The sequence below is a fragment of the Bidens hawaiensis genome, unplaced genomic scaffold (genome assembly GCF_021521415.1).
Source record: "Bidens hawaiensis isolate Kalapana, Puna unplaced genomic scaffold, B.hawaiensis_p1.1 tig00039630_1, whole genome shotgun sequence".
NCBI classification, from domain to species: Eukaryota; Viridiplantae; Streptophyta; class Magnoliopsida; order Asterales; family Asteraceae; genus Bidens; species Bidens hawaiensis.
Window position 1 is genome coordinate 111,972 of NW_027496984.1, and position 14,056 is coordinate 126,027.

The 14,056-nt window shown below is 35.1% G+C and overlaps 1 pseudogene; it reads left to right on the plus strand.

Annotated features, from left to right (window-relative positions):
• The first annotated feature begins 7,238 nt into the window (after positions 1-7,238).
• On the plus strand, positions 7,239-11,021 carry LOC143591428 (disease resistance protein RPV1-like; annotated as a pseudogene).
• Positions 11,022-14,056: the final 3,035 nt, after the last annotated feature.

The following is a 14,056-nucleotide window of genomic DNA, read 5'->3' on the forward strand; positions in this document are numbered from 1 at the left end:
TTTACGAAAGACTCGAATCCGCCATCGAATGGTTTAGCATCAAATAGCAAGGGTTCGTCTCCCATCATATGCTGGGTGCAATCACTATCTAAGTACCTAATACTATTGATAGTCCTCTTTGATTGACCCTGCATGCACTAAGCGTTTAAATAGACATGGGTTCCCGTGATACTTTTGTCCCAGGAAGGTCAACCGTAAATTGACCAAACTTAATTTTATTTCCTGAAAACCATTTATTTCTTGGTACAACCTCATTTGATGAAGAACAGTCCTTAGGAATCCAAGTAAAAACTTTTTCTTTGGTTTTGACAATTTTGGACTTTTCTTTTCTTGTTTTTGAAACTGTTTTTGATGAATCCTTAGTCTTTACAGTCTTAGGATCCTTTTTGAGTTTATCCTTCTTGGTTTTCCAAAAAGGTTTCTTTTTGTGTTTTACTTTATTTACTTTGGATCTCACATCCATTTCACTGGGCTCACTGTCGGCTTGATCAGTCCTTGAATCAGGGCTACTGAAAGCTCCTTTTGGGGACTGACTAAGCAGCCTTTGAATATCAATTTGTTGCTTGAACCAGTGCTTGCAATGTTTTGCAAGGTGATAAGAGTGACCACACACAAAACAACACTTTCTCCTAGGAGTGGCAAAGAACTCATCTAATGTGGTTAGTGTTGTGGGAAAGGTGATCCTTGGAAAGGAACATGATTAGAAAACACATTTGTGTAATATGGATCAACAAAATTTTGTTGATAATGAGCATAGTAGTTGTTATCATAGAAGTCGTATGACTGAGGATTTCTAAATTGATTGGTTGTTTGAGAAAATGATTGTTTATTTGGTGGAATATATTTACACGAAGTACCTGCCTTTTCATTTTCAAAAACTTTGCTTTTACTTGAATTATCCTCAGTCTCACAACTTGATGATGAACAACTTAATATGTTCACCTCAACAGGCCTACTTTCCTTGACACATTTTTCAACAAAAGTTTCATCACAAACGTTTTCATAATCACAACTCGTGTTCGTTTCCAACGACCCACTTTCTTCAACACAATCTGCTGAACAAGATTAATCACCACTGTCACACCCCAACCTAAGGCGGAAATGTCGGGGCGTGATCCGATTACTCATAGCTCGAAGATACCATCATAATATAAATGTGACAATATCTAATTAATTATTTTATTTCAATTATAAACACAATATCCAAAATACAATAAACAATTTAATCGTACAAATATAAGCTCAAATAAAGGTTAACTTGATTATATCTTAAGGTTGTCTACATGTCCAAACTTCAATCTTCAATACAAGCAACCTGCATATGCGTATAAAATGGAGTTTTGTCAACATAAAGTTGAGTGAGAATATCACCAGTTTTGACACGACAATATAAATAAGCATAACTTGAGAAGTGCGGTAAATATTACCAATCCATAAACAAGTATGTAGACCGTTGCTAAGCGAATCGGGCGTTGGTCACTAGCAGGAACACCCGCTATATGATTGATTGAATAGTAATCCTAATATACGATTGATTGAATGGTAACACAAGCAAGCAAGTAGCACGTATGTTTGATTAAATCACTCACAATAACACGTGTGCATTTGTTTGAATATATATATATATATATATATATATATATATATATATATATATATATATATATATATATATATATATATATATAGTATGAAATACGGATACGTTGCGTATGTCCCCAAAACGTTTAGAAAAGTTGGTAAAATAGGGGAATGATAAACTCACCTTAGATTAATGACAAACGAATATAAACACGATTAAGCGAGTTAATGAATAAGCGAATCGTCCACTACATGTCAAATGCTATAAACAATTCAGAATCTGATATTCTAGGATATGATAATATAAATAAAAACAAACTCGTTTCCGCTGGAATCAATCCAAACGGGCGTTTAGAACTCAAATTATGTTTGTTTTAAGATTTAAGCGAGCTGGTATTGACTAGAATTTGAACAGTGATTCGGAAGTCGGGTTTTGGTCAGTAGCCTTAAAATTATGTTACGAGAATAAAAGTCTTCTGGACCGAATGTTGAATCCGACCAGAAGCATGAGAGAACAAGTAGTCAAACTTGTTGACTATTATGCCCTTAAACGGGTTTAAGTCCAATTGACCACCGAGACTCCCTCAATAGGACAAATTGATTGAGAGAATTTGTTCTATAGATAAAAATATACAATATTGAAGAAGACAACTTACCCTAACGATGAATGGAACAAGAGATAATCGAGGTCAAAGGGTCTTAAAGTTCGAAAGTCAAACGGGAAGATGAAAGTTCTTGAAGAAAACGCCATGAACCATCATGAACGAATTTTTTAGAGTTGGGGGCTGAATTTCCAGATTATATTAGCGTTTTAGGATATGCCTTGTTTAAATATTAAAGGTTAAGACTTGTTTTATAGGAAATAACTATTTCAGGAAACCGAATAATCAATTAATGGCAAAATCGGGTATAACAACTTAAAGATTTTGGTTTGAACAGCAATAAAACGAAATTTGAATGTTTTATAAAATTAGTTGACATGTCTTGGAGCTTAAGTTTCATTAATTTAATTGAAAATATGAAGGAATTGACAAAACTAGTCCCTGTAGTTCACGAAAATGCGATTTTTAGCCGTTTTAAGCGATTTTAAAGGTTTCTAAGAATTATTTGGCATAATTGAAAGTTATGAAATTATAAAACAAGTTAAACCAAGTTAAATACCAATAAATACAAGATTTAAATAGTTCCAATGATCAGAATTACGTTCTTGAATCGGTTTAAACAAATACGAAAAATCCGAGATGTTACAACCACTCGAATCAACAGTCACAGGTATTGGAGCAGCTGCTTCAGAAGCTGGAGGAACAAATGTTACTGGTTTTGGTACATGACCAATTCCATATACCATCTTTTCCTCGGGAGGAGTGTTATAACTAAAATGGGGCAGACTGGTATAATTATCATTTTAAGGAGGTGGAACACCAGTGTAGTCATAGCCTAGCGCAACCTTTAGTTTAGTACTTCTCTGAGCTCCAATAATATCATCCAACTGTCCTGATGATGTCTCAAATCTCTCAACTACCTTTTCATGTTTCTTATTTACAAAAATTTCACTTTTCAAGTCACTAATTTCATCTTTCAATTTAGAAACTATGTTTTTATAATAGATTACCTCTTGTTCAGTTTGAAAAATTTTAAGTCGGAAATTTGCTACATCATCACGATGAGTTTCAATCTTTTTAACGTAAATTTTATCGGCCTTTACATACTTAGCATTCAATTCCTTAAGTTTTGAAATTTCTTTCAAAACCTCATCATAATTGTGTCTATAAAATGCAACCTTGTTAATGCACGCTTAAGAGCAAAGATTGTGGTTTACCTCATCGCAAGGTGATGTATCGGGAATGATAGGACATGCATGACTGCTTTCATCTGCAACACTTGTCCTAACTTTATTTTCTTTGGACTGATTGTTCATTTGGAGCTTATCTTCCATTATTCAAAAGACTTGATGGTAGAAGTCAACTCTGAGAGTGTTATGGTATTTAGGTTTGTGGTTCTCTTTATGGTAACCACATTGATGTTCCATGTGTAAGGTGGTGAGTTCAATAGCTTCGTGTTGATCTCAGATAAACCATTTATGATACCGACACTTCTCATTTTGGTGACGAGTGACTCAAATCTGTTGATGAGAGAGGCAACCGATTCTCCTTTAATATGTGTAAACATGTCGATTTCTCTTTTTAATATTTCCTTTCGGCTTTCTCCCATATCCAGATTTCCTCCAAGCTTAGGATCGTAAGACTTTTTTTTTAATTAATTTTTGTTTTTTTTGAAGAGAAAGAGAAAATAAAATTAAGTTTTTTTTTGCTACAGTGTCGAGTCGCTACAGTGCATGCGAATTCCTTTTTTCGCATGAGTTGCTACAGTGCCGAGTTGCTACAGTACTGTGCGAAGTGCTACAGTACCCAATGCGAATTGTTACAGTGCCGAGTCGCTATAATGCATGCGAATTCCTTTTTTCGCATGAGTTGCTACAGTGTCGAGTTGCTACAATACCGTGCGAAGTGTTACAGTACCTGATGCGAATTGCTACAGTACCTCGCGCAATGCGATTGCTACAGTACCCCCCCCCCCCCGCGCGCGATTGCCACAGTACCTCACGCGATGCGACTGCTACAGTATTTTTTTTTTGAGAATATAGCACCTAAACTTCCAAAGAGTCAAAAAGACTTTAGTCTAAAAATCACTAAATCGGCCTAGATCTGAGCTTTAAACTGAATCTAAGCTCAGACACAAACGCTTAAAACACTAAAAACTTAGATTTGGTGATTCTCGTGTGTTTCTAAGGTGTAAGGGACTCCAAAAGAGATGTGTAACACGAAATCAACCTCAAATCCAACAAAAAACTAAGATCAAAACCCGAAAAGTTTGACCCGAAAACAACAAAAAGTTGAGCCGAAAGCTCTGATACCACTTGTAGATCCTCTATATGGATATCACAACTTGACTTGGATCAATCCGTGTTGTTGGTTAGCGGAAATCACCAACGACACTCGGATCTTAGTTTGTTAAAGTAAAAGAGAGAAAAAGTGGAGAAGGGAGAGAGAGAAACTTTTATTTCCAAAGGTTTTCTTGAGTTGTGAAAGGGTTGTGTTATGGAGAAATAGGTAAGTGATTCTTTATATATGGTCCCCATTTCTCCAAAATTTACATAATAAACCTATAAACTAAACGTACCGAGTACGTAATATACCGACTAAAAACAAACTAGAACGACATACACAATCCTAAAAACAATATAGAATATTGGGTCTCCAGATACATGTATGTAACTTTGAAAATGTGGTAATCATTGTTTAGGTTATGTATAAATTTTGTTAGATAAAAAAAGCTATATATATATGTAACTGGATGATATAATTTGGTTTGTCTTGTGTTGTATAATTTGTTTTTGTATGTTATTACTTATATGCATCTTACTTAAATTGAGTTGAAATTTCATTGATTACATGTGTATCTAATTATTTGAAAATTCTTTTTCTTCGTTTTAGAGTGTTTAAATCAATTTCTTCAACATAAAATACTTAATTATGAGAAAAAATATTTATATAAAAAATTGATTTATGTGAACCATAGTTTAGAGGGGAGAGAGAGAGAAATGAGTGAATGTAGGAATTTTAATGTGATTTTCAAATGTTTCAAATTTACCCTTCTTTTCACTGATATATTTTTCTCTGACTTTATATTATTTACTATGTTATTGTAATAACAACCATTGATATAATAGATCTATGGTCAAAATTTCTTTAAATGGCTTTTAGAAAACTATGGTTCTCATTTAAACCATATCTACCTATCTTATTAAAGCAACACATTCTTTCTACATGTCATTCAATTAGACCCTCCACATAGGTGCCAAGTATATAACTTTCCGTTTTTACAATTTCCATTTAATGAATTATAAAATGAAAAATATGTTGTTGGTGGGAATTGAACTCACCACCTTAGTTTTAAGATGTTTGTGCCATTTACTGTAGCAAGACCGTTTGTGCTTAGAAATATTGATATAAAATACATTCCTGGTCAACTTATGAATATTGTGAGGGAAGCTTGCCTGACAGTTTGTGCTGGTTGCTTCTTTATTTCGTAAGCTTCACTTTGTGGGGGGGGGGGGGGGGGGGGGGTTCAGACACCCACGTCATCACATATCATAGACGTCAACCGAGAGATAAAACGTTTTTCTTAGGACTTGTAAGCTTTATGAAGATGGTACTGAAATTATATTATGTTCTGTATTTAAATGATTATATCTCTCTTAATTGGTAGCTAAGTAATCTGTGCTGTTCTATATTTTAAAACCACCGAAAAAGCTGATTAATTGAAATACTGAATCTAAAATGGAAGTCATTTCAATTAAGTAAATCATGAGAAAATCCTTAGGGAACACCTCCATGAAGACCAAAATATTAGTATTTAACATGCTAATTGAATATAAAGATTTTTTTGTGAATTGAAACTAAGGTTTGGTTGTTTATGCGACTTTCATTCAGAAAAGATTTTTTTTACGTCTGGACGACCATTGAGGTTTTCCATTTCTTGTCAAAATTGTCTAAATCGTTAACCCAGTTAGTTTTTTGACGTTAAGTCGGGGTAATTCCGTCTTTTTTAGCTAAATGTTTATTTTATTATTTTAAACTCAATTTTTTTTTCCTATATATTTGTGCAGGATAGATTTTTTTAAAAAAATCAAGAAAATAGATTAAGCATACAAAAATAGCAGATTGGTGACAACCACTAAACCACCTCTGCTACTACTACCTCACCATCACAGCCACTACAGTCGGCCACCATATATCAATACCTGCTCCACCACTGCCACTAGTAGCAACCAGTAAACCACCGCTGCTACCATACATTGGAGACAACCACCACTGGCTACTACAAAGCCAACGACCACCACTTCATTCTACCACACACGCCGGCGACAACCCCCTAAATCTAACATTTTGAATCCCATAGCGGCTCCGTTATTCGATTGGTGGCGAAACGAGACGCGCATGGTGACGATGCACAGATGGTGACGCATACGGGGATGACAATTTGAATTGGTGTAAAGAACGATGTTAAGATGAATGTTGCAGATAGGGTTTAGATCGTGACTGTGTTGGGAAACAAGGGGTTAGGTTGTGGGATTTAAAAAAAGAATAAAATATAGAATAAAGTAAAAGGACTCTTTTACCCTTGACTTAACAAAGAAATTAAATAAAATTAAAGATTTGGATGATTTTGGCATAAAATGGTCCAGAACCACAAAATAAACTTTTTATATTAAAGTCGTATAAATAACCTCATGAACAATTTTGACATTTTACTCTTTATTTTATTTTATGAAATTTTTACACAAACACCTTGGTTCCCATTCAGTCAAGAAAATACTATTAATTAGTGAAAAGGTATTAGCAAATATATTGCATCCACTACAATGGTAAAAGGTCTTCACGCGTACTCAATATTTTGGTGGGTTAGGTATATATTTTGTCTTTATGGTCTTTATATTTTTTAATGCAACTAAGAATCTTTTTTCCTCAGCCAATCATAAAATATATTAATACTAAGCCCTTGTCTTCTTAGTATAAACTTTCTCTTGTCGGTCATATAAACTTTCCTCAGTTAGTAAAGCTTTCATTTTATTAGATTCTTGAAGCATGCATTCAATGGCATATACTTCAGTTTCATCCGTTCAAAGGAGCTTCAAGTACGATGTATTTTTGAGTTTTAGGGGTGAAGACACCCGTAGAAACTTTATTGATCATCTCTATCATGCTCTTCATAGTAGAGGCGTTACCACCTACAAAGATGATGAGAGAATCGAGAAAGGAAAAAAGATTAACAATCAGCTCATGCGATCCATTGAAGAGTCGAGATTTCACATCATTGTTTTCTCCAAAAACTATGCATCTTCATCATGGTGCTTAGATGAGCTCGTAAAGATTATGGAGTGCCAGAGGACGAGTGAGCAGACTGCTTACCCGGTCTTCTATGACGTTGAACCCACTGAAGTCCGCAGCCAAAGTGGGTCGGTAGGAGAAGCCTTTGCAAAACAAGTAGAGAAAGAGGCTTCTGGAAAATGGAGAGATGCTCTCAAAGAAGCAGCAAGTCTAGCTGGGCGGGAGTTGAAGAACACTGTTGATGGGTAATTCCTTCATCTTGCATCACTATGTTATTACTTTATAAAAAAATTATATGTTATATATTTGAAATTAGTTGATTGTGAGTAATCTAATAGAATTTTCATTAACACAGACATGAAGCTAAGTTCATCCAAATAATTGTTAAAGATATATTACTTAAGCCACATTTCATTAATTCGAGCGTTGATGCGAAGTTAGTAGGCATGGAGGGCCGTGTAAAGAATGTAATTTCATCTTTAGAAATTGATTCCGATGATGTTCGTATGGTAGGGATCAAGGGGATGGGAGGTGGTGGCAAGACGACTTTGGCCCAGGCTGTTTTTAATCATATATGTGATTGGTTTGAAGGTAAAAGCTTTGTTGAGAATGTTAGAGAAGTTTCAAAAGACTCATTTTCTGGTTTGAAGGAATTGCAAAAACAGGTCCATACAGACCTGTTTAATGGTCAAAGCATTCATATACACAGTGTTGCTCACGGGAAAACATTGTTGAAAAAGATGATGCGTAGTAGAAAGGTTCTTCTTGTTCTAGATGATGTGGATCATATAGACCAGCTTGAGGCCTTAGCAGGTGAGCCTGATTGGTTTATGCAAGGAAGTAAACTCATCATCACAACAAGAGATGAGCAAGTGTTGAAGGCACACCGAATTAACTTTATTCATGATGTTAGTTTGTTATCAAACAAGGAAGCAACTTGCCTCTTCAGTAGGTATGCATTTGGGAAAGGGATTCCAGTTCAAGGGTATAAAGAGCTCTCCAGAAAGGTTGTAAAATATGCTGCTGGTCTTCCCTTAACAATCAAAGTTTTAGGTTCATTTCTTTGTGATAGAACTGAAAGTGAATGGGAATATGCACTAAAAAGACTAAAAACAATTCCCTTGAAGGAAACTTTGAAAAAACTGGAAATAAGCTATGATGGTCTAGAGGATGACTACAAAGAAATATTCCTAGATGTTGCATGCATACTAAAGGGAATGGCAAAGAAGAAAGCAATCAAATTACTTGAAAGTTGTGGATTTCATGCAGAACTTGGTTTAAGAGTTCTTGAGCAGAAATCGCTGATAACTATATCTTATGACGGCCACTTGCAATTGCATGACCATTTAGAAGAACTGGGCATGAATATTGTTCGTCGTTTGCACCCTGATGAGCCTTATAGACATAGCCGTCTATGGATTAAAAAGGAAATTGAAGATATATTGGTTAATGACTTGGTAAGATTAATGTTAATTTAGCACATTTATATTTGCCATGACAAAATTTTCGTCTTAAGAGTTTTCTTTACAGGGTACCTATGCAACAAGAAGTCTAAAACTGTTTTATGTGAATCTCCACTCAGCTATGATTATGAAAGGTCTTAGAAAGATGAACGGGCTTAGATTTCTTTACATGGATGGCGCACATAAGGAATTTATAAGTAATGAAGTTGACCAATACTTACCAAATACTCTACAATGTCTACATTGGTCTTTTTATCCCTTTCAGTGTTTACCAAAAACATTTCAAGCAAATAAGTTGGTTTGCCTTGAAATGCAGTGTAGCGGCATCTCTCAACTCTGGGAGGGGGGAGAAAGGAAGGTAGAATTGTTGACGGTTTATTGGTTGTTTTGCATGATGTGTTATTACGCTATATTGTGCCAATCATACTGATATTCATTTTTTCCCTTAAGACAGGTTCTTGATGAGCTCAGACTTCTTAACCTCAATTTTTCATCATTGAGTACCTTTGACCTTGGGATGACTCCATATCTCGAATAGCTAGATCTTAGCAAATGCTATGACCTTGTAGAGCTCAAGATGCCCTATCAATGTCCAAAGCTCAAGTTTCTCAGACTTAGTGGTTCTAAGTTGAGCAAATTTAATCTTGGGCCGACTCCATATCTCGAGGAGTTAGACCTTAACAAATGTTATAACCTTGTAGAGCTCAATATGCCCAATGAATGTCCAAAGCTGAAATTCCTCAAACTCATTGGTTCTAAATTGACCTACCTTAATCTTGGGCTGACTCCGTATCTCGAGGAGTTAGATCTTGGAGAATGTAATGACTTTGTAGAGCTCAATATGCCTGCTGGATGTCCAAAGCTCAAATTCCTCAATCTCAATGGTTCTAAGTTGAGAGACCTTAATCTTGGGCTGACTCCACAACTTGAGATGTTAAATCTTGAAGGATGTAATGAATTCCTTGAGCTTAACATGCCGGTTGAATGTCCGAATCTCAAAATCCTCACAGTTAGTTATTCTAAGGTGAGAAACCTTAATCTAGGGATGGCTCGGAATCTCGAGGAATTAAATCTTGGAACATGTAATTACTTTGAAGAAATCTGCATGCCCACTGAATGTCTAAAGCTCAAATTTCTCCACCTTGGTGATTCTAATGTGAAAAACCTTAACCTTGGAATGACTCCACATCTTGAGATTTTAGATCTCGGAGGTTGTTATTTTCTTCAAGAAATTTACGCTCCACTGGGATGCCTAAAGAAGTTGGTCTACTTAAACTTAACCGGTTGCCATAGGTTTAAGGATTTTCTGGTTAACAGACGACATGGATCAGGTGGTCTTGGTTTAGCAGCTATATTAGCACTAACTGCGGAGTCTGTAGATATATGCCCACTGCATCCTAAAAGTAATTTGCCAAAATTTCAGTTTGAATGTAGTTATATTGAACATTTACCCTCTTCGAGTGGAAATATTGAGAAGCTTCTGTCTTTCGGTTTATGTGCTTGCACTAATCTTGAGTCTTTTTCAGCAAGTATTTGTGGTTTACAACATTTAAGAGTGCTTACACTGGTAGGTTGTATTCCAGAGGTGCCCAACGATCTGTACCAGTTAGTGAGTCTAAATGAGCTATGTTTGTGGATAAAAGAGATTAAGTATCTACCAGATAGCATTTGTATGTTAAAACATCTGAAAATTCTTCAACTTAAATCTTGTTGGCTTCTTGAGCAGTTACCCAAGGATCTTAGCAGATTAGAGCGTTTAGAGGAGTTATCCCTAACGGAATGTATATCCTTACAAGATATTACAAACATCATTTGTAAGTTGAAGTGTTTAAAGTATTTGTGTCTTCCCTATTGTATTCAAGTAGAGAAATTGCCTGAGGAACTTGGATGTTTAGAATGTTTGAAATTGTTAAATATAGAAGGTGCAGGAATAAGTCGTCTTCCACAGAGCACTTTTCAGCTTAAAGATGTGTGTATTATTGGGTCTACATGGCGGCTTGAGTCGTATGGTTTTACATCCTTGATAGAAATCTCTACATACACGGCCTCGTACAACATAGGCAGTGGCGGGCTTAAAAACCCGTGACAGGAGTCACAGAAATGTAGTATTTTTTTGGTATTTGATAGAGTTGTCGGTACAGGTTTGTTTAGATGGTGACTCCACTGGGGCTGCAAACTACGATCGAATTGTCTAGCAGAAGGGGCATGGATTCTGCTACCAGTTTTGGAAATTTTTTTTTCAGATATAATATCAAGTTCCAAATCCCAATGTGTTCAATTGTCGTTGTTTGATACTTTGATTGTTTTATATTCTATTGTTATTGATGTGCTTCAAACACCAATGTATAGGGCAAAATCAGAAATCATATTAGGCTGATCAGGGCGATATGTTCAACAAAACCGGGTACGTTTGATTGTTTATTGAAATATTAATTTTTTGGAAATGTACGTTGTTCGATTGTTTATTACTTTATTTAGTGTTTATTAGTCTAGAAAATTATGATTATTAGTTGAGTATTGTTAATCGTTCATTGTTGCTTGTTTGATTGTTAGTTTTATTGATAATTACTTTAGGTTTATGACTTTAGGTGAAACTTGAATTTGTGGATCTAATGATAAGAAATTTTCAGGCGAGTTCTCCAACCCGACCTGACCTGACCTGAACGTCGAACTGACCTGGGAAAATTCTCAGATGTGCCCCTGCATGAATGAACAATGTTCATTCAGATTATTTCATCTTCGTTTTTTCTTTTCTTTCCTTTTACTTTATACATTTGTAGGACATTTTCCTTTTAATGTAAATATTTGTTATAGCGATAGAAAACATGCTCTAAACGATCCAAAATATTTTATAGCTCTGATTATGGTTCACATTTTTGTGTGGGTTTCTGTCATCAATGATTTAATTTCAGTGGAAGTTAAAATGTTGATTCTTGTTTCTTCTTATAAGGGTTGCTTTTTCAAGATTTAAGTTTTTGTTTAGGTGTGTACGTGCCCAGAATTGTCTCTCTAGAAGACATGACAATCTGAGTTCTTTTTAACTTCAATTATCCAAGTGTGCATTCAAATATGCATAAAACCTCCAACTCATCTCATTAGAAGATGGGTTGATTTGGAATATGTTTTTGTCTATAATGAGCCGTACAGGTTAGCCTAAAAGATTAAAACAAAAGGGATACATACATTAAACCGAGTTTTGCTTCTTAGCTAAACCCAACCAGTTTCGACCGTAAAAACTTACCTATTACCCCAATCCACCCATTTTTCCATATCTAGATAAACACTCCAGTAGGATACGAACTGAACATCTCAAGGTTTTTCTTATTAAAAAAATTCATATGCCAACTACTGTCATTTGTTATTCATCGAATTTTTCTCAATCTAGTTTCGTAGATATCATCAAACTCCGGTCCACAAATTATCAATGTAAAGGTAATCAGACCGGAGGGGAACCCTCAAGTCCTCAATACATACAGGAAATAACCTACGGGAACAGAGAGAAAGAAAGGTAGAGAATTGTTAATTAATTTTTTTGCAAAATGCAATATAAGGCTATGCTTTGTCATTAAACTCCTCGTCTTCGTATTATTCACATTTTTAATCTCATGTTTATTTAATCTCATGTTTATAAAGTTGGGAACCCTTGACCTTGAGATGACTCCAAATCTGTAGAACTTCCGTGCCTGTTGATCTTTTGTAGGTCCTCTAGAATGGATCTAACAACTTTGCTCGGATCAATCCGTGTTGTTGGTTATAAAGTTTGGAACCCTTAACCTTGGGATGACTCCAAATCTGTAGAACTTCCCTGCCTGTTGATCTTTTGTAGGTCCTCTAGAATGGATCTAACAACTTTCTCGGATCAATCCGTGTTGTTGGTTAGCGGAAATCACCAACAACACTTGGATCTCGGATCTTAGTTTGTTTGGTTTATTTGCTAGAAAGGAAGAAGAAGGTGAAGATGGAGAAAATAAACTTTATTTACAGGAAGTTGTGAAAATGGGTTGTTTAGAGTTGATGTGGAGAAATGGATTAAGTGGCTTTTATATAGGGTCCCCATTTCTCCAAAGTTTACATAATAAACATACAAAATAAACGTACTGAGTACGTAATACACTGACTAAAAGCAAACTATAACGACATACACAATCCTAATAACAATATAGAATATTGGCCCTATAATCTCCCTCTAGGATTGAGTATGTCGAGTAACCTTCGTCAAGTTCTTTGATTCGTCTTTATTTCTTGAAACTTAGTACTTGTCTTGATCCAGGGTCTTGAACCTGATTGGATCTTGGACAAATCTTTATTTTCCGGTTTTGTAGACTTGAACTTCAATCTTATTTTCTGGGAAGGATTGGCGACAACAAATTTTAGAAACATCAGATGCGGGAGGCTTGACATCTAATTTTCTTTTGTTGACTTTCTTGAGCCGATTGGTTTCTTTCCTTGTCTTCGAATGCATCAGTTTATTTTTAGCTTCAACCACCAACTTTCACGTTCTCGTTTTCTTTTAAGCGCTTCGGCATCTGCAACTTCAGTTTCTGCATCCAAGCAGACTTGATCTTGATCTACCTGTCCATGTACAACTGCACAAAACTTAGAGCGAATAAGATTCGTTCACAGACCCTCTTGAGGGTCAAAGATGAATTCTTTCACAGTCCCTTCCAATTTCAATCCCTCAACTTGTAAGTGATTTGTTTAAGTCCTAGGTTTTCAACAAACTTTGCATGAACGACCTTGACAACAAAACACATGATTTTGAATAAACAAGGTTTAATAAAATATGTATGAACACAATAAAAACTTAAAATAATTTTGGAATTTTCATACATTTTAATATTACGAAAATATATATATATTTTGAAGTTGAAACATAAAATAAAACAAAAATAAAATAGAAGTAAAGATGAAATTAATATTACATATCAGTAATATTTACAAAATTTTCTAACGATTTTAATACTTTTGTGAGAAAGATCACAACATGGAATCACATTATCTGTTAACGTTCTAGATCACACTTCTATTTGGACATTATTATGCCAAGAACCCAAAGTCAATTGTAGATATAATTTGTCCACTTTAAACTTAACAAGTATTTGGATGTCAATGGGAGACGTT